The 22,071-nt window shown below is 51.5% G+C and overlaps 1 pseudogene; it reads right to left on the reverse strand.

Moving 5' to 3' along the window:
• Positions 1-6,571: 6,571 nt before the first annotated feature.
• LOC125537787 lies at positions 6,572-20,727 on the reverse strand (annotated as a pseudogene).
• Positions 20,728-22,071: the final 1,344 nt, after the last annotated feature.

The raw sequence follows: 22,071 nt of genomic DNA on the forward strand, positions 1-22,071 counted from the left end.
GTTGGTCGGAGCCTTCGATTTCGTTGTTCCTCTGTTGGCCATGCCTTTGTTCTTGTGGATGTGGCTGACCCGTGCTCTGCTAATACAAGGAACACTGACGTAATCTTAGGACGATCCATCCACTTAGAAACAATAGCCACAACATTATATAAACACACTAAAAATGAGTGAGATTTCTAGAGATGCTCGGAGGCAAACAACAGGGCGAAGCGCACATACGCTTCTAGTACAAAGTATAATATGAAGCCACTGTATACATAAGTACTCCCTCCGTCCCATAATACAAGAACGTTTGTGTCAAAAATGTTTTTATATTATGAGACGGAGGGAGTACATAACATGCACAATAGAGTTGATAATCATTTTTTAAAACAACAAATGTCATTAGGACAAAGCCATACATCCCAACATAGAGCGGATGCTCCAGTTAGGACCAAATCCCGCAACCTATTTGACACGCAGCTCAACCAATTACCATATATGTATCTGCAAATGCTTCAAGGTGCAGGTAAGTTGGATGTTACTCCCTCCATAAAGAAAATATAAAAGTGTTTAGATCACTAATTAGGAAATACCTGATAAGAGTGGACACTGTCTGGACCGATCCGGTCATTGACCAAGCTGCCGTTTGGATTGGACCGGATAGACCAGGTTGGCGGCCCTGTTGTTTTAAGGGACCGGACCAAAGACACTCTAACCTGGGTTGGACCGAGAAGATCGAATGTGGTCAGCATAGAGCATGGCAATGCAGGGAGCGCGCTGGAGGAAGCAAGCCTCATTATGGAGGTGTCCGGCGGTTCTGGACCACTTAAATCTTCCCAAAACGTTTGAGCAGACAACCTGGTCACTACCTGAACAGGAGAGAAAAGGCAAGAGGCCACCCAACCGGATCCCCACTTTGTCTGGGTTGTTCACAAATCCCCATATCCGGTTATGGGGAGGAAATGGGGATGTCCGAAAATGTTCGTGATAGCCTCGACGGAGGATGTTATCTAGCCTGAAGGAACTACTCACACATGATCATGGAGACAACATGATGATGAAGAAGCCTCCAGTGATGGATACCCCCTCTGCGGAGTACCAGAATAGGCCTTCAGGTCGATCTCCTCGAAACAGAAACATGTGGGGGCGGAAAAAATTAGAGAAAAATCACTCGCATGGTTTCGCAAAATATGGAATTTATAGGTGGGAGAATGGACGGAAGGCAGTGACCAGGGGCACGTGGCCTACCCACACGGGTCAACCCCTGGGCGCGTGGGGCCCCTGGCTGGCCCCCGGTAAGTCCTAGCACTTTCTGGAATCATGTGGCCATGAAAAAAAATTATTAAATCCTCAAGGTTCTTTTTACCTACATAAATATGGATTTTTTGAAAAACCAAAAACATGCAGAAAACAACAACTACTTTTGAGCATTGAATTAATATGTTCATCCAGAAAAATAATATAAAATGTTATAAAAAGTATTCAAAAGTGAAATCTACCATCCTTAAGAGCATCTCCAGCCGTTGGCCCCCCCAGGAGGCGCTAAAAATCGCCCCCTGGGGACACACCGGCGCAAAACGCGCGCTGGGGACGTGATGCCACCCAGTCGCGGCGCCCACGAGATTTTTTTGAACGGCGCAAACACGGCGAGTTCATGCATATTTCGGCGACTTCAAACCAAATTCGACCAAACACGGCACAAACACGCCCACTCATACATATTTAAAGTATTTTACAAAAAAAACACTACTAGGCCCGCCCGCCGTCTCGCTCGCCTCGCCGGCCGCCACCCTTGTAGTTCTACATGCCGAGGAGGCTGTAGAACCGCGTGTAGTCGCCGCCGTCGTCGTCGTCACCGCCTCCGTCGTGGCCGCCGTCCCTACTGCAACCCTCCCCCGGTTGGCGCGGCGGGTTGGACAGTCCGGCGGCGGCCTCGTCGTCGTTGCTGTCAAGGATCACGACGCCGTGCTTGTCCTCGCGCCCACACTTGCGGGCGGCGATCTCCTCCAGGGCCCGGGTCTGCCGGGTCATCTCCGTCCGGAGGTAGTCGTCGCGCGCCCACTGTAGGGCGTCCGCATCGGAGAAGCCGCGCCAGGCTATCTCCTCGTACTCCGGGGGGAGACTGGGCTCCAGCTTGGGCGCGACGAGGACGAGGCGCCTGGGAGCGAGGGTGGAGTCGGCGATGCGGATATCGGAGCTGCGGGTAAGCCGGCTGACAAGCATGTCCTAGGGCTCCTGGGGCTCCGGCTTAACGGGGCGGAGGTAGGGAGAGCCGGTCGACCGACCGGACGAGGAGGAGGACGCCCCGGGATCCATGCGCCTCGGCATCCACGAGCTCCCACGACGGTGAGAGAAGGACGGCGGGGAGGGGTACTCCAGCCTCGGCGTGTTGCCGCCCTCGATGTACTCGAGGACGGCCTCCAGCGTGCGGCCGGGCACGCCCTGTTGGGGAACGTAGAAGAAATTCAAAATTTTCTACGCATCACCAAGATCAATCTATGGAGTAATCTAGCAACGAGGGGAAGGAGAGTGCATCTACATACCCTTATAGATCGCTAAGCGGAAGCGTTCAAGTGAACGGGGTTGATGGAGTCGTACTCGTCGTGATCCAAATCACCGATGATCCTAGTGCCGAACGGACGGCACCTCCGTGTTCAACACACGTACAGCCCGGTGACGTCTCCTTCGCCTTGATCTAGCAAGGGGAGAATGAGAGGTTGGGGAAGACTCCATCCAGCAGCAGCACGACGGCGTGGTGGTGGTGGAGGAGCGTGGTACTCCAGCAGGGCTTCGCCAAGCACCGCAAGAGACGAGGAGGGAGAGGGGTAGGGCTGCGCCAAGAAGGAGATTGAATCGTGTCTCTGGCAGCCCAAAACCTCAAGTATATATAGGGGGAGGGGAGGGGCTGCGCCCCCACCTAGGTTTCCACCCCTAGGGGTGGCGGCCAGCCCTAGATCCCATGTCTCCGGAATGGGAAGTGGTGTTCCCATTATGCTCACTCCTTGCTGAAACAAGGATCGTCTCGGACCATGTTCCACTCATCTTATCTTCAGGGGAAGATAGGATTCGATGCAGCCCACGTTTCTTCTTCGAAACAGCGTGGTTCGAGGTCCCTGGCTTCGACAACATCTTTCGGGAAAGATGGTTGAGAAGTGTTCAAGCCACGGGCCAGCAGCGCGGCCCTATGGAGTTTTGGACAGCGGTCGGGGGACGCCTGTGTGCAAGCCTCAAGGGATGGGGCGCGAACCAGGGGCGAGACGAGAAAGTTTTGAGGGCGAGACTTCTCGACGAGATTGCAATTCTCGATACTCAAGCAGACTTGCGTCCTTTCTCGGAGCAACAATGGGCGCATCGATACGCCTTGGAAGGGCAAGTCGAGGCGTTGCTTTGATCCGAGGAGGAACATTGGAGGCGTCGAGGAGGACTTAAGTGGACGCTCAAGGGCGATGCGAACACTGGTTACTTCCACGTGTACGCGAATGGCCGACGCAGGAAATGCCTAATCCTTAGACTGCAGACGGAGCAGGGGCTCCTCCTCTAGCAATCGGAGATTAGCAAACACATCTACGACTTCTACATCAGCCTGATGGGGACCGACGAGCCTCAGCGCGCTAGGCTGAGTGAGGACGCTTGGCTCCCAGCTCAAAAGGTCTTAGAGTCGGAGAATGAAGAGCTGGGGCTCGCGTTTCTCCCCAAGGAGATTGACGATGCTCTCCAAAGCATGAAAACAGACACGACACCGGGGCCCGATGGGTGGCCGGTGGCGATGTTTAAACACTTCTGGCCATTGTTGCACGATCCCATCTTCGCGGTGTGCAATGGCTTCATGCGCGGTTTTGTGGACATTGCTAGGTTAAACTACGGCGTGCTCTCGCTAATACCGAAAGTGTCGGGTGCGGATAATATCCGCCAGTACAGACCAATAGCGCTCATTAATGTGCCTTTCAAAATATGCGCCAAGGGATGTGCCACTAGGCTTACTCCGATCGCACACCGCACAATCAGTCATTCCCAATCTGCCTTTATTCTCGGTAGGAACATTTTGGAGGGACCATTAGCGTTGCAAGAGACCCTCCACGAACTTAGGCGCACGCGCGAACCGGCGATTTTACTAAAATTAGACTCCGAAAAAGCTTACGACTGCGTCAACTGGGACTTCCTCAGACAAATCCTGACGAGCCGAGGCTTCTCGCCGGTGTGGGTGCACAGAGTCATGCAGTTGGTCTCGGGGGGCCAAACTGCGGTCTCGGTGAACGGAGAAGTAGGGCACTTCTTCCGGAACAAGCGCGGCCTACGCCAGGGTGATCCCATGTCACCGCTCTTGTTCAACTTTGTGGCAGATGCACTTGCGACCTTGCTACGGAAAGCAACGGAGGCAGGCCATATCAAAGGGGTGTTGGGACACCTCATCCCAGGGGGGATATCGCACCTGCAATACGCCGACGACACGCTTCTGTTGTTCCAACCGGACCTGCACAGCGTGGCCACGATCAAAGCCCTGTTGATTAGCTTTGAACTTATGTCGGGGCTCAAGATCAACTTCCACAAATGCGAAGTGATGCCCATGGGGCTCGAGCCGTCCGAAAGTAGACGTATCGCGGACCAGCTCAATTGCAAACTAGGCAAACTCCCGTTCACTTACCTTGGCCTCCCGTTGGATGCCAAACGCATCTCGCTTGATGGCTGGGCGCCACTCTGGACCAAGGTGGGAGGGCGGGTTTGTCCGTGGAGGGGGAAGTTCCTCTCCTCTGCAGCTCGCCTAGTGCTCACAAATGCGAGCCTGTCCTCGCTGCCGCAGTTTGCGATGGGGCTATTCCTCTTGGCCGAAGGGGTGCATGCCAAGATGGACACACCAAGGTCCAGGTTCTTTTGGGAAGGTGCGGGACCCAAACGCAAGTACCATATGGTCAGATGGGACGCGGTGTGCAGACCCAAGGACCTAGGGGGGCTAGGGATCACAAACACACGGATCCTCAACATTGCACTTATGTGCAAATGGATTTGGAAGTTGTCGCAGGGGGCGACCGGTCTGTGGGTGGACCTGCTGCGCGCTAAGTATTTTCCCAACGGGAACTTTTTCGAAGGCAGGGCGCGGGGCTCACCCTTCTGGAGCGATATTCAAGCGGTGCGCCCGGCCTTTGCCCTTGGCGCCAAGTTCATCGTAGGGAATGGCCGCTCGGCCCGCTTCTGGCTTGACCTATGGCTGGGAGCGCAGCCCCTTTGGGCCCAATTTCAGGACTTGTATGTCCTGGCGGTCAACCCGGAGATGACGGTAGCGACGGCCCTCGCCTCCAACCCTCCCGCGATCCACTTCCGTAGAGAGCTAACGGGCCTTGAACAAGCACACTTAGAGGAGCTGCTTGGCCTGACACAATCGGTGACGCTGTCCACTTCCGCTGACACGGTCACTTGGGCTCTCACCCCGTCCGGAAAGTTCACGGTCAAATCCCTCTACCGCAGGCTGTGCCAAGATCAGGGACCGGCCTTCCCAATGCCGACGGGTTTGTGTAACGCTCGTATTCCGCTTAAAGTCAAGGTGTTCTTTTGGCAACTTTTCCGCAATAGACTTCCCACATCGGCCAATGTTGCAAAACGCAACGGCCCGTCTTCCGGCTTATGCGCCATTTGTAACACCATGGAAGATGCGAATCATGTGTTCTTCCACTGCCCTCTAGCGCGTTTTTCCTGGAGTGCAGTTCGTGAGGCCACTAACACCAATTGGGACCCGCAATCGGCCGCTGACCTGGCGGCCATAGTTGCGTCGACGACTGGTGGCAGTAAACACGTGCTTTGGAGCTGCCTCGGTGCCAAGCCTGGGCTATGTGGCTTACAAGGAACAAACTTGCCATCGAGGGAATCTTCCCATCACACCCTGCTAATATTCTTTACAAATGCAACATTCTTATGCAGCAGTGGAGTCCGTTGGCGAAGCACAAGGATGCTGAGAGGATGAAGCAAGCTCAAGATCGTCTTCGCCAAGTCTACGTTCTGGCTAGGGAGCCGTCCGCCGCTTCTACGACGTGAAGTGGTTTCTTTTGTCTCGCGAGCGAGTCTGCGTGCTCTATGCTCATGGTCTTTGGCCTGTAATGGACTCGCTTTGATTACTTTGGGCTATGGCCTGCCGTGACCTTGCTGTGCTTTCGCGCCAGCTGACCTGAGCCTCCGCGCTTGTTCCGTTTGTCCTAGTCCTCGTCTGTAAATGCTGCCTAAGTTGTGGGCTTTATTAAGTTAAAGCCGGACGCTTCTAGCGTCTTCGTTCTAATAATCTAAGTGTGCTGGGATTTTGAGTTGTTAATGGCAGTCATCAAATAGAAGAAAATGCTCACATGTCTGTGCAGTGCTGGTGCGTGTAGATAGAACAAGTCACGAGCGCTATATATCGTTATGTACTTTGGGGCCATAAGATTATTCAAAGGCACTAAGTTGACTTAACACTAAGGTCAGTACTGCATACCGTAAACAAACAAGCAGCAAAAAAAGAGAGCAGCAAGAGTACACCGATAGCAAATTAAATCTCAGCATGGATGCATACATACAGTCAAACATAACTGGAGTTCAGCAAGTCAAAATGACTTATTGAATCATGCATTTACAGCACCGCATCGATACTATGTTGCACGTTAAACATGTAACGTTTTGATTTGTGCTTAACCATACGCAGGCCACGCATCAACCCTTTGACTTTGCTGCCGTTGCCGCCATTGTTGCCATTCCCATTGCCAGGACATTTGGTGCCACTATTGTAGTTGTCATTGTCTTTGCCAGCGCCATTGCTGTCATTCTTGGCATTGCCCTTGTTGTGGACATTATCGTACTCTACCTCCATACGAGTGAAGAGGGCAAATTGTTTGCCCATAACCATCTCATTGCAGTCCTTGTCGAATACCATGGCATCCAAGAAGTCCACAACGATGAACCTGCACAAACCGAGGCTGATGACATTGGACCTACACAATTCGCTCGGTTGCCACTCCTCTGGCAGGTCATCATCCACCCAGATCCGCAACTTCTCCTGCGGCGGCTCCTCCCCTATGATGACGCCAGAGATGTCGGCGGCACAGGGGAGGCCACTTGATTCGCCGAACCAGAGCCCGAGCTCCAGAACATACTCCGCCTTGCCCCGGAACGGCATAACCCAGTCGCCAGCCTTACTTCACTCGCAAGTCGCAATGTGGAAGCAGTAGGTGCCGGCGCCCTCGGTGCCGGCAATGGAGAAGCAAATGGTGTCGTCGCCTACGAGAGCATGACCACAGACGTAGGCGTGCTTTCTGTTGGATGATCCAAAGTGGCAGCGGGAGGATGTCGCAGTGCCAGGTACTGGTACAAAAGGAGCGCGGATTCTCCGCCCTCCACACCAGGGCCTCGAATTGCGGCTTCGCCTCCGACTTGTCCGGATGGAGGATCCTATCGACGATGTACATGTCGCCGCCGTCTTGGCCGTCATGGAGGTGCAAGTCCGACGGAGGGACGGCGATGGACAACGGTGAGTGTTTGTGCTCGTGGAGGCTTGGCAGGCTCTCGATCCAGCGGTGGCCCTCACCTGCGTCGAAGCGGAACATGCGGTTCATGCGGTCATCCAAGGCGACCTTGTCCTCCGAGGCGGTGGCGAGGAAATGAACACGGTGATGGGTTGGCAGGCTGCATGATACCCTCCGTTCCAAAATTCTTGTCTTAGATTAGTCTAAATACGGATGTATCAAATCACGTTTTAGTATTAGGTACATCCGTATGTAAACAAATATAAGACAAGAATTTTGGGACGGAGGGAGTACTTTTTTAGAACGGAGACGCTAGAAGCGTCCGGCTTTAACTTAATAAAGCCCACAAACTTAGGCAGCGTTTATAGACGAGGACTAGGACAGACGACACGAGCGCGGAGGCTCAGGTTACGCTGGCACGGAAGCACAGCAAGGTCACGAGCGTGGAGGCTCAGGTTACGCTGGCGCGCAAGCACAGCAGGGTCACGGACAGGCCAGCGGCCAAAAGTGATCAAAGCGAGTCTATTACAGGCCAAGGCCAAGAGCATAGAGCACGCAGGCTCGCTCGCTAGACAAAAGAAACCACTTCACGTCGTAGAAGCGGCGGGCGGCTCCCTAGCCAAAACGTAGACATGGCGAAGACGATCTTGAGCTTGCTTCATCTTCTCAGCATCCTTTGCTTCGCCAACGGACTCCACTGCTGCATAAGCATGTTGCATTTGTAAAGAATATTAGCAGGGTGTGATGGGAAGATTCCCTCGATGGCAAGTTTGTTCCTTGTAAGCCACATTGCCCAGGCTAGGGCACCTAGGCAGCTCCAAAGCACGCGTTTACTGCCACCCGACGTCGACGCAACAATGGCCGCTAGGTCAGCGGCCGATTGCAGGTCCCAATTGGTGTTGGTGGCCGCTCGGACTGCGCTCCAGGCAAAACGCGCTAGGGGGCAGCGGAAGAACACATGATTCGCATCCTCCATGGTATTACAAATGGCGCATAAGCCGGAAGACGGGCCGTTGCGTTTTGCAACATTGGCCGATGTGGGAAGTCTATTGCGGAAAAGTTGCCAGAAGAACACCTTGACTTTAAGCGGAATACACGCGTTCCACAAACCGGTCGGCATTGGGAATGCCGGTCCCTGAGCTTGGCACAGCCTGCGGTATAGGGATTTGACCGTGAACTTTCCGGACGGGGAGAGAGCCCAAGTGACCGTGTCCGCGGAAGTGGACAGCGTCACCGATTGTGTCAAGCCAAGCAGCTCCTCAAAATGTGCTTGTTCAAGGTCCGTTAGCTCTCGACGGAAGTGGATCGCGGGGGGGTTCGAGGCTAGGGCCGTCGCTACCGTCATCTCCGGGTTGACCGCCAGGACGTACAAGTCCTGAAATTGGGCCCAAAGGGGCTGCGCTCCCAGCCTTAGGTCAAGCCAGAAGCGGGCCGAGCGCCCGTTCCCTACGATGAACTTGGCGCCAAGGGCGAAGGCCGGGCGCACCGCTTGGAGGTCGTTCCAGAAGGGAGAGCCCCGCGCCCTGCCTTCGAAAAAGTTCCCGTTGGGGAAATACTTATTGCGCAGTATGTCCACCCACAGACCGGTCGCCCCCTGCGACAACTTCCAGATCCATTTGCACATGAGTGCAATGTTGAGGATCCGTGGGTTTGTGATCCCTAGCCCCCTAGGTCCTTGGGTCTGCACACCGCGTCCTATCTGACCATATGGTACTTGCGTTTGGGTCCCGCACCTTCCCAAAGGAAACGGGGCCGTGGTGTGTCCATCTTGGCGTGCACCCCTTCAGCCAAGAGGAACAGCCCCATTGCGAACTACGGCAGCGAGGACAGGCTCGCGTTTGTGAGCACTAGTCGGGCTGCAGAAGAGAGGAACTTCCCCCTCCACGGACAGACCCGCCCACACACCTTGGTCCAGAGTGGCGCCCAGCCATCTATCGAGATGCGTTTGGCATCCAACGGGAGCCCAAGGTAAGTAAACGGAAGTTTGCCTAGTTTGCAATTGAGTTGGTCCACGATACGCCTACTATCTGACGGCTCGAGTCCCATGGGCATCACTTCGCATTTGTGGAAGTTGATCTTTAGCCCCGACATAAGTTCAAAGCTAATCAACAGGGCTTTGATCGTGGCCACGCTGTGCAGGTCCGGTTGGAACAGCAGGAGCGTGTCGTCGGCGTATTGCAGGTACGATATCCCCCCTGGGATGAGGTGCCCCAACACCCCTTTGATATGGCCTGCCTCCGTTGCTTTCCGCAGCAAGGTCGCAAGAGCATCTGCCACAAAGTTGAACAGGAGCGGTGACATGGGATCACCCTGTCGGAGGCCGCGCTTGTTCCGGAAGAAGTGCCCTACTTCTCCGCTCACCGAGACCGCAGTTTGGCCCCCCGAGACCAACTGCATGACTCTGTGCACCCACACCGGCGAGAAGCCTCTACTCAACAGGATTTGTCTGAGGAAATCCCAGTTGACGTGGTCGTAAGCTTTTTTGAAGTCTAATTTAAGTAAAATTGCCGGTTCACGCGTGCGTCTAAGTTCGTGGAGGGTCTCTTGTAGCGCTAATGGTCCCTCCAAAATGTTCCTGCCGCGGATAAAGGCAGATTGGGAACGACTGATTGTGCGGTGTGCTATCGGAGTAAGCCACGTGGCGCAGCCCTTGGCGCATATTTCGAAAGGCACATTAATGAGCGCTATTGGTCTGTACTGGCGGATATTATTCGCACCCGCCACTTTCGGTATTAGGGAGAGCACGCCGTAGTTTAACCTAGCGATGTCCACAAAACCGCGCATGAATCCATTGCACACCGCGAAGATGGGATCGCGCAACAATGGCCAGAAGTGTTTAAACATCGCCACCGGCCACCCATCGGGCCCCGGTGCCGTGTCTGTTTTCATGCTTTGGAGAGCCTCGTCGATCTCCTTGGGGAGAAACGCGAGCCCCAGCTCTTCGTTCTCCGACTCCAAGACCTTTTGTGCTGGCAGCCAGGCTTCCTCACTCAGCCTGGCGCGCCGAGACTCGTCGGTCCCCATCAGGCTTATGTAAAAGTCGTACATGTGTTTGCTAATCTCTGATTGCTGGAGAAGGAGCCCCTGCTCCGTCTGCAGTCTCAGGATTAGGCATTTCCTGCGACGACCATTCGCGTACGCGTGGAAGTAGCCAGTGTTCGCATCGCCCTTGAGCGTCCACTTAAGTCCTCCTCGACGTCTCCAATATTCCTCCTCGGATCGGAGCAGCGCCTCGACTTGCCCTTCCAAGGCGTATCGATGCGCCCATTCTTGCTCCGAGAAAGGACGCGCGTCTGCTTGAGTATCGAGGGTTGCAATCTCATCGAGAAGTCTCGCCCTCAAAACTTTCTCGTCTCGTCCCTGGTTCGCGCCCCATCCCTTGAGGCTTGCACGTAGTCGTCCCCCGACCGCTGTCCAAAACTCCATAGGGCCGCGCTGCTGGCCCGTGGCTTGAACACTTCTCAACCATCTTTCCCGAAAGATGTTGTCGAAATCAGGGACCTCGAACCACGCTGTTTCAAAAAAGAAACGTGGACTGCGACGAATCCTATCTTCCCCTGAAGATAAGATGAGTGGAACATGGTCCGAGCCGATCCTTTTTTCAGCAAGGAGCGAGCATAATGGGAACACCACTTCCCATTCCGGAGACATGAAAGCGTGATCCAAGACGGATCGCACCGGGGCTAGTTGCTTGTTGGTCCAAGTGTACCTTGCCCCCGTCCTTGCCACTTCCCTAAGTGACATTGACGCAATTGCGCTGTTGAACATGGTCACCCTTGACCAGTTGATGTTGTCGTTGTTTTTGTCCGCGCTCGATCGGATGAGGTTAAAATCGCCACCCACTAGGAGCGGGACTTGGGATGCGGCGACTGCCAGCACCTTGGCTTCGAGTTCTCCCAGAAACTCTGCCGAACGTGAGTGATCTGCTGGTCCATATACTTGCAGGATCACGAGCTCGCGTAGCGAAGCTCTCACACGAATATTGGCTGTAATAAAGAAGGTGCCTACCTCCCAGGACAGCACCTCGTACATGGCACTGCAAAAGCCTAGCAGCATGCCACCCGAATGCTCAATAGCCGGGCTATGTTGCCAAATGAAACGCTCCAAAGGGTCTATGGCTACGAAGTCTTGGTGACGAAAATCAGCTTTAATGGTTTCCTGGAGCCCAACTATATCTATCCCTTCTTTCCTGATGTAGTCTCTAAGTTGGGTGCGCCGCCCCGAGTGGCCGAAGCCACGGATGTTCCAAATGAGCATCCGCATCTAGATGACGCGGTTTCGCAGGCGGACACCCCTCGAGGTGATCGCCTTGGCCACGCGCCTCACCTTGCCGCAGCGAGGCGAGGGAGGAGCAGCAACCCCTGTTGCTGTCTCCCCTTCGGGCCGGAGTCTTAGCGACGTCGAGGGCTCCTCCTCGACAGCCAGACGCTCCGCGTGTTAAGCAGCCGCCGCTGCGAGTGCCACCTGAGCCAACTCTTTAGCGCGCACCAGCGAGATTAGCTCGCTAACCCCGCCCTCCCCAATTGGTTCCACCCCACTCTCCACCAACACCTCACCTAGGTGCTCGTCCGATAAAGAATCCAAAATCGAAAAGCGAGGCAATGGATTACCTGAGGTTTCCAGATTCTTCTGTGCTTGGAGGAGTTGGGCGCGTTGGAGCGAAGGCATGTTTCCTTTGGCGCCCTTGGCCCACGCGCTGACCCGCACAGGGGCCACCTGCTCGTCCACGACGGCCTTGGAACGCTTGGCCTTCGGGACAGTCACCGTCTTGGCCGCCTCCTGTGCGATCGGGTCGGGGGTGGGCACGGCCAGCGCCATCACCGCCTGCCGGGGAGTCACCGGCGCGCCCTGGAGCTCCGCCACACGAACGGCCTCCGCGCTAACCTTGCGCACGGCCACCTTCTTGAGCTGTTTCACCGCCCCGAGCTTGTTGGAGCTGCGCCCCCCTTGGGATGGAGAGCGCGAGGCAAGCGGCAGCGACTCCATGGACACCGCAATGGGAGTGCGCGCCTCCCCCAGCGGTTCCTCCATCTGTCCCGCACCAGGCTCCGCCACCGCCCGCACCGGGGGGACGTGACCGAGCCCAGGTTTGAGCCATACTGGTTGGGGATGGAGAGGTCCAGCTCCATGGACCCCCCCAGTCGGCGGCAGCTCCATCGAAGGCAACGGCGCCCGGTTCGTCGCCCCGCCCTTGTCAGTGATGCCCAGCTTCTCCCATGCCGCCGTATCGATGGAATCATCCTCCATGCTTGCATCCGCCTCCTTGTCGCCGCCCAGGTTGCCATCACGCCCCTCCCCACCCCTGCCTTGGTCATTTGGAGAAGGAGGGTTTGGAGAAGGCAGGGCAAGCGCCGCGAGTTGCTCCGGGGGAAGTTCGGGGTCGATGGTGATGTTGAAGCCCTCGCCATTGAACCAGATCTGGACCAGACCACGCAGCTTGCGGGGGTTGCGGCATGCGAAACGCATATGTACAGGCCCCGGACGAGTGAGGGACTCCTCATCCACCAGCAGGGGACGGCCAAGCATGGTGGTGGCCGCCATGAGCAGGTCAGAGCGCCGTTGCTTGGGAGGGATTCCCCCCAGTTTGACCCACACCTCCGGCATCGCCATTCCCTTGGGGGCGTCGAGGACCGCGTCGCGGATGTCCACCATGAGGTTGTTGAGGGAGAGGAACAGCTTGCCGCTCCTTGTTGCCATCCGGAGCATCACCGGGTCAGGGAAGACCACCGAGAACGCCCCTCCCTCCATAGCTGAGATCTGCCAGTCCACTTGTAGAATCTCTTGGGTGAGCGTGCCGGAAGGCATGGAGAGCACGGCCGCGTTGGCCCCCAGCTGGATCTGCGGCTCCTCCCTCGAATCATCCGGGTACTGGAGGCAAAAGAAACCCTCGCCGGAGATGGCGTGCCCCATGGTTTGGAGGAGCAGAGGCTTGCCGCGGGTCGGGCACTGCGCTGACGTGTGCCCCTCCTTGCACTACAAGAAATCTGTTAATTCATGACGAATTTCCAATGACGTTCCTAAAAATCGTCATAGACCATGAAGGTTTAAGTAGATCCGTCATGGGATCCGTCATGAATCTGGGAGCGGCTAACTGGTCCTAAAATGCAGAGTTTTGTCTTTCATTTTTACAATGTTGAAACCGTCATGGATTTATAGTTGCAGACGTGGCGTGATGCCCAGCTTCTGCGGGGAGGCACTCGAACCCACGACCTCACGAGCAGGGAGACCTGTCCTTGCCACTGAGCAACAGCAGAAGATGTGTGAAGCCCTTACACCTTGTATTTATTAATACTATAGAAGTTCAGCCTTAAATGGCTAGTTTTTTTAGTTGGGCCTTGTGTCGCTAGTTTTTTTTTTGCGACAAACCTTGTGTCGCTAGTTAAAAGTGAGACTCCAGGTTCGAACACTGACCTCTAAATTGAGGTAATCACTTACCCGCGGTGCTCAACTGAAAAAAAAAACTTGCCCGTGATGCTAGCTAGGCTATGGTTTATCAAGTAAAAATTTACGAATTTTGTACACTTAGTACTACTTTCTCCTATACATACCAATTCTGTCTAATGCTCACCTCACATATATTTGCGCAGCCCTGTACGCGAATGGGTGGTTTTCTACTGGATTTCTTTTTATTTTGTGCAAGTTCATGTTTAATTTCCCCTTTTTATTTTTAAATTTGTGTTCCCTATATATAAAAGTTTCAATAATTTTTTTGTACAATTATTGTGTATTCTAAATCTCTATTCTATTTTTGTTATTTTGTACCTTGAAGAGGTAAACATGAACTAATTTTCTTACACACTAATCTTTTAATGCACGTTGAACATTTTCTGAAAACACGTTGACCAATTTCTAAAAACACATCGATAATTGTGTAATAGTAATAAATTTTAGAAATGTACTAAAAATGTTAGAGATGTTTGTAAATATCTAAGAAGAATTTTACACAATAATATTTGAATGCATGTTGAACATTTTCTAAAAATATGTTGAACATTTTTTTTAAATACACTTTGCCAAAAAAAAACTAATGCTTGACGAACATTTTGTAAACACGTTGACAATCTTTTAATTTTGTAAAATGCAAACGTGATGCGGAGCATTCCTCCATCATCCCCGTGGAGTCTACTACAACTCATCAAGCACCTCGAGAAGGACCAATGACGAGAGCTCGCGCACGTGCCATCGAAACCGAGGTTAACTCTTTCCTCTTCGATCATCATTGGAATTCACATGAGAATTGGGTTCAACCTCAAAGAGAAACATTGTGCATTCGTAGGTACCAACGAGATGACCGTAGGAAGCTAGCAGGGAGTCACAAGCAACCAAGAAGGGAGAAGGAAGAGCTCCAAGACACGAAGCAACAGAGGCTCTCTGGACACCCCAGGTGCCCGCACCATCCACCCCTGGGTGACCAGACCCCGCGGTGCCCCCGGACTTGTTCTTGAGTGTTTCTCTTGTGATTTCCCCTCTTGTTCTTCGTGTTCTTCGCGTTTTTTGTGGATCACCCTCCAATTTGTGAAAGATCTCCACTTAGGGTCTCCACCCTACATCAAAACGAAGTTCTGAAAATATGAAACTTGGCATGGTGCCCTCGTATGATACCTAGAGGCTCTGGTAAAAATTTGAGAAAGTTTCACAATAGTGGTGGTATCTGCTACTTAGAAATTGGCCACTCTGAGGAAGAATCTATGTTACGAGAAGGAAGAGGTCAGTTGTGAAGGTAAAGCGACCATTGCATCATATGTTGACCTTAAAATGTTTCATACACTTAATATACATAGTTGTATGATCCATGTCAAAAGTTGACATTTTTCGGGGTTCGTTTGCCATATTTAAGTCATTTCATGCATTTTCGTGGCATTTAATGAATACAATTCAATTTGAATTGCAAGTGCATGAAAATTTTGGCCAATTTGGTTTGAAAAACCCTACTTGTTTTGCTGAGTCTATATTTGCGTCTTATCCAAGAAAATAAAAGGAGTTACAGACATGAGGGTGACAGACTCGACCTTGAACATGGAGTTTATTGTTTTTTTAATTCTACAAAATGCAAACGAATTTTGAAAAAAAATGGAACTTGGCATGGTGCCCTCGCATGAATACTGTTGAATGCTCCCACAAAAAAAATACTGTTGAATGCATGCACGAAAGCATTTTTTATTATTCTCAAAAGAATTAGTACGCTGTTGAAAAAATTGTACGCATGGCAATACTACCTATAGAAAATATGCAAACAGCCTATAGAAAATTTAGATAGATTTAATTTATTTATTCTTCATAGGATGTTAAGTTATTTAAAGTTTGCGGTTTGAAAAGGTGAAAATTAACATCAAACCAACTTTATCTGTATTTTCAAGTTTGAATTTGAAAAAGCTAAAAGATTTCACAAACACGTCAATAACATTTCTTTTGGAATAAAAGTCTATTTTTTAAAAGCATTCTTCATATAGAAATTTGTTGTGCTACCGTGATTCGATACGAATTGTAAAAAACAGTCCACAAGTTCCCAACATGATAATTTTATTATAGCATATAATATCTTACTTTTAATTTACATGATTTACTAGTATTGTGATGACACATAATAATCTAACGTGCAAAGCACAGACAAATTACTAGTAAAAAAAAGAAAAGGGGTTCAAAACCTGAGGTTGCCTAGACTTGACCCAGACATAGAGTTTGGTTATTTTGTTTTTAATTCTGAAAATGCAAACGAAGTCTAGAAAACATGAAATTTGGCCTCGTGCCCTCCTATGACACCCAAAGGTTGTGGTAAAGATTTGAGAAGGTTTTGCAAAAGCTATGACGTACGCTGCTTAGAAACCGGGCCATCTCCAAAGAAGAATCTATGTTTCGAGAGGGAACGAGCCATGTTTGAAGGTGAAAAGACATATGCTTCATCCACTAGCCTTGAATTAATTATTTTCAGAGAACTTAGTACATTTAGTACCTTCCACTCTCACGTAAAAACACACAAGCAGTATACACGAAAATTGCTAAATTTCTAGCAAGTGTTTCCTACCACCGCACATCGTTGACGATGGCTAGGTCACCTGTGAGTTGAAAATATTTATTCATTAAGTAAAATCCATACATTAAATAATTATTCACTAAAAATATGACTAATATATGAAAATATTTACCAGTTATAATGGTATACTTTAAATCTAGAAAAAACATAATTGATTGATGTTCACTCAAAACAATATGTGTAAAAACACAAAATATTTTTGAAAGTGTTCTTTGGTTATTCTAATGATTGGATAATATTGTTCAACCTATTTTGGATAGAGAACTAAATAACACTTTTTAATATACTATACGTATAATAAATGTTTATATTTAGTGCTTCTCAACTTCAACAAAAATATTTTGTGGTTCATTAGGTAAAGATTGAATTATCCCTAACTATCATGTGATCTTTTCATCTATTTTGAGGTTAAGAGCTAACATAAATCATAAGTCCTACAATATTGTTTTTGTAAAATTTGTTTCAAAAAGATGTTGTGATCGGAAATATAGCTTTCATATCTGACCACATTTAGATATTTTATTATTATTATTATTCTTGATTGGTTGCCAATAGAATTTTGAATTAACCCCAACATAATTTAAGTTATGACAGGGGAGATGTTTCAACTATTTTAAGCTATGAGAAAGAACAACACATATGTTCATAATTATTGGTTTGTGATTTTATGTTAACCTTATTTGATTTACATGCAGCTCAAATTAACTTAATCAATAAGGATACATAAATTCATTTAAACTATAATAAGTATTAAACAAATTCAAAGTTTATTGAAACTCCAATGAAATGATAACAATATGTTAAACCAGTTTGAAAAATATTGAAACTTTTAAAAATAAAATATATGTAGTATGTAGATGTAGAAGGTGTGCTGGGGTCATATGGTAATATTTTTGCAAATTGTTTTAGAACGGTGCCTTACTTAGTTATTTGCGGAATGGAAAAAAAATTCAAAATCTGGACTGCCTTGCTCACAGCTGGGCCGAGAGTCAACAAGAGCCCATTAGGTTCCTGGCTGAGTATGCATGTATCCTGCGTGAAGAAAACCGTGGCATCTGATTGGTTCACTCTACCCTCACGCGGATCGCCGGTCACAGCCGTCAGATCCTCTCCAATCCAACGGTGGTAGACTGGTTCCCATCTCCTGTGTTTCTTCTCCACCCACCAGACGTATCTGTCGATCCTTCCAGATCCTATCCTCGCAGCACCTTCCTTCCTCCTTCCCCTAATCCACATCTTCCTTCTCCCAGCATCTCCATTCCACTATCCTCTCACCGAAGGCAAGCACAGCCCCCACGAGTCTACGACGCCCATGCCGCCATCGAATCCTTTGCGTGTACTGCGCTGGGCCGCCGAGGGGTCTGCATCGACCGGTCGACGGGGAGCAGCGCTGTGGCGGACGCACGGCCGAACGGTGCTACGGCGTCCACTTCCCGAGCGTTGGCGGACGGGACCTATGGCGCCAGCGGGATGGCTTCCCGTTCAGCCGCGACCGGTGCCCGTGTCGCTGCAAGGCGCTTGCCGCCTCGACGACTGCCTCGTCCATATAAGCAGCGACGCCCCCAAAGGTCGACGGGCTCGCAGACTTGGATGGGTCTGGTGCGGCAGAATACCCGATGGGCGTGCTCGAGGCCGCCCGACAATGGGTACTGAGGCGTCGACGGGCTCGTGACCGCCCCTCCACGGCCACGCGTCCAAAGTGCAGGGCGGAGCGGACGCGAGCTAGATGGCGATGGGCACCGAGGCGGCTCGTGCACGTGATCCCCTCCCATGCGTGCTTGAGGAGCCAGAATCTAGGGGCACCATATGCGGTGAGATCCCCTCCTAGGCGTGTTCTTTCGTGGTGGAAAAATGATGGCTTTTTTTAGCAAATGGAAGACGATGGTGGTACTGGATCTAGTGGATCCTAGCCTAATAAGTTCAGCGTCATGATGTTGTACTCTACTTCCATTTTCTCAAAAAAAAAATCAACGAACATGACTTGGTTGTAACTTGCATTTATGTATTTTTTTAATGGGTTTCATTTTCCTTTTTATTATTGGTTGTAATTTATGTTTGTGTGATTTTTCTAATTTAATGGTGTGAGCAAAAATCTTTTAAAAAAGTATGTGCTTGAAATGTTAACAGACACAAAATAATAGGTATTGGTCTAGACTATAATTGGTGGGCTAAAGTTGCATCTAATGGAAATCAGTAGGCCAAAATTCTAATTGGGCCACAACTTCAGCAGGCTGAGATTTTAACTGGGCTGATGATCACATGGGCCGAAGCCGAAAACAATGGACCGAAATTGTCTATGGGCTGATTACTAAATGGGCCGCCATGTTGGATTCATGTTGGCTGCCATGTCGGATGATGACGTGGCATGCGCGTTAACGTCGTTGTTAGCACATCAGTTAAGTGCCATACATGACGGTCAAGAGCCGTCATGGATCCATGACGGTATTGGTAGCTCCGTCATGGAGCGCATGGTGGTCAAATTATGACGCGATATACATGACGGATTTTGAATCCGTCACGCATGGCCATCCATGATGGTTTTGTGCCCAGCCATGACGGTTTGGTTCCGTCATGTATTAACTGATTTCTTGTAGTGTTGGTGCACACCACGCACAGGGGCTTGAAGGTGCAGAGGTTCTGGAAATGGCCCGTGCGCCCGCATCGGAAGCATTCAGGTCCGTCAGCTTCCTCGATCGGGATTGGCTCCGCCTTCGTGCCCTTGGATGAGCCCGGCACCTCAGATCTGGGCGGAAGAGGCAGCTTGGAGGCCACCGCCCCCGCAGGCTTGGTTTTCTTCTTCGCGTGGGAGTCGCCGCCCCGGTCGCTGGTTGCATCCCCTTGCGCTTGAGCTCGAGGCCGCGCTGCTTGTACTCCGCCTTCTTCTTTTTCTTCCTTTCCTGTTCCTTGAGCCACCACGCAGGCGGTGGCCCCCAACCCCCCTCGTCGTCGGCGCGGCCACGGTTGCGGTCCCGCGGCGGCTCCATGGGAGGCTTTTCCCCCCGGCGATCTTGCTTGGAGCCCATCGCCACTACTTCTGCAAAGGTGCGCCACAGTGGGGAAGGGAGTGGAGTGGGTGAGAGGAATCGGGCGAGACAACCGAAGCGCCGCACCTCCGCAGCGGTAGCTGGGAAACCTAGCGAGGGATTTAGGGTTCCGCGGGGGATCCAGAGCCATTTATGTGCCCTCTCTGGGCTGGGCTGATTGGGCTGGATCACCCCCTGTGGGTCGGGCTGGGTCCTGGGGACAGGAACGCTTCCCTGTACCACCCGCGCGTTAGGGGACTGGGCCCGAGCCCGCGTCACCACCGCATTTGGGCCGTCCACCACCCGCGTGGGCTGGCCCGTCTGGACCGCTTGCTGGTCCGCCCCAACCCTAGGGTTGACCACGCCCAGCGTCGTCCGCACCGCCGCCGCCGCCACGGGGGACGCCGGCGCCGGACACGACTGGTCTGCCGCGAGCTGCAGGAGCAGCCCCGCGTCAGGCGCAGCAAGGATGCCGCGGCCCTCGCGACGCCACACCGAGCGGGTCGCTCTGTGCGCAGCCGCATCGACCCGCCGCGAGCCACGGCCCCCGGGCGCAAACGCACGACGGCGCCCGGCCTTGAGAGAGCCCCCGAGCTCCTCGTCCCGCGACACGAAGTCGCCAATGGAGCAGGCCGCACGGCCACCTGCCCCCGACGCCACCGCGTCGCCTAACTCCGCCTCCTCGTCGCAGTCCGACTCGTCCTCCGCCAGCGCCCAAAAGCGGCTTCCCGACCACCCAGCGACACCCATGGGGGGCGCAGCCGCCCACCTGGGGACTGGGGCGCGAGCCGCCCCCCAGCCAGCCTCCGGGTCCTTCGCCGGGGCCTGAGCACCGCCGCCCTGCGCCGAGACACCGCCACCGTCGCCACCATCGCGAGAGACGCTCGCAACGCCTGTCCGTACATGAGCCGTTGGGAGCGCCATACGGAGGGAGTACTTCTGGTGGCTTAGTAACCAGCTCGCTTGCGGGCGTCCGGATGCTGGGCGCCGCCGCCTCCGCCGCCGAGAGGTCAGCCTTGCAGATCCTTCTCCTGTTGGACGCCCAGGCCTTGGCGGGCGTGAGTGTTGGCAGCAGCTTGCCATCCGCGGCCGCCTCTTCTACCGTCCGGTGAAACAAGTCCATCTTGAAGAGGTCCAAGCGTCGGAGCGAATACACGCGGTTGCGCCCATCATACACCCCCAGGTTCACCAACCGCCGGATGCCGCCGCTCATCTCCGGCTAGGATCGAGCAACCACCTCGTCGTCGTGGTCGATCTGCCTGGAACCTAGATTAGAGCGGCGGCGGCGGCTGTCAATCTCTAGCTGCATGATCGATCGATCGTAGTCACCACACGGGCCATGGTATGGGATGGGCCAGAGGACACGTCCATTTTTTTCTTCGTTATACATAAATAATGTGGCTTGCTCGTGATGCTCAAATACGTTAAAATTAGGGCCCGTTTACATCCAACTCTACTGATATTTTATATATAGTTCTCAAAAAAATACTGATATTTTGTATGCATTCTTCATTCACGGCATCAATTCAGAAATAAGAAAAGCTAGCCGAATGTCTGTGTGTTGCTAGAGAACAAAAAAGTACTCCCTCCGTCCCATAATGTAAGACGTTTTTTGTCACTAGTATAGTGTTAAAAAACGTTTTACATTATGGGACAAAGGGAGTAGGAAACATTACTACGGAAAACTAAGGTCATTTTCTGCTACAAAACAAAGAAGAATGGGTAACTTTGGAGGAGATTATCAAAAACAACCACATCCAGCACAAGCCATCATGATTCACGCATTATCTGAGATATTAAAATAACGGAAATGCGAATAATCCAATGATGCAAGTACTATTAACATGCAAAGAATGTCAGTAAAAATGCAACCATCCTTTTTTCGCGTGGAAAATGCGATCGTCTTCTTTGATGAATCAGTGCCCACAAGTTAGCATGACCATGCAAATGTACAATGCTCAAAGTCAATTCTAAGCGAGTTGAGTAGGATACAACATAGTGCAAAACACAAATCGCAAGTACCAACGAACCCAAACTAATTATTGACCACATATATGATGTCGCTCTTAACATGATCAATGGTGGGCCGGTCTCGCTATTCCATGTTGGTTGATCAAATCCGAAAGCTTTTGAGGGAATGGAGAATGTTCAAGCTATCTCATGTTTGTAGGGAACATACTGGTGTAAGCCATTATCTGGCCTCCTTTGGCCGGACAGAAGGTCGCGTTGTGGTGTGGTTGGGTTCAGGACCAGGAGACGTCCCTTATATTTGTAAGAACGACTTATGTCCTGATTGATGAAATAAAATCTCTCTTTCACCCAAAAAAAGAAGCACGTGAAAAACATTATGAAAGAAAATCAAAATTAGTAATGACGTAACGATTAGATGTCAAGATCCAAATAAATATTAAGGTGACCATGCGGCAGGAGCCGGCATCAGCAACGAAGAGGAAGATGTGGGTCGTGCCAGAAAATCATTTGTTTATTTTTTTGCCAAAAAATCAATCTTGTTGATCTTCCTAACAAGAAATGGTTAAGTTTCATCGACCTATTGAAG

This window comes from Triticum urartu, chromosome 2 (assembly GCF_003073215.2).
Source record: "Triticum urartu cultivar G1812 chromosome 2, Tu2.1, whole genome shotgun sequence".
Taxonomy (NCBI): domain Eukaryota; kingdom Viridiplantae; phylum Streptophyta; class Magnoliopsida; order Poales; family Poaceae; genus Triticum; species Triticum urartu.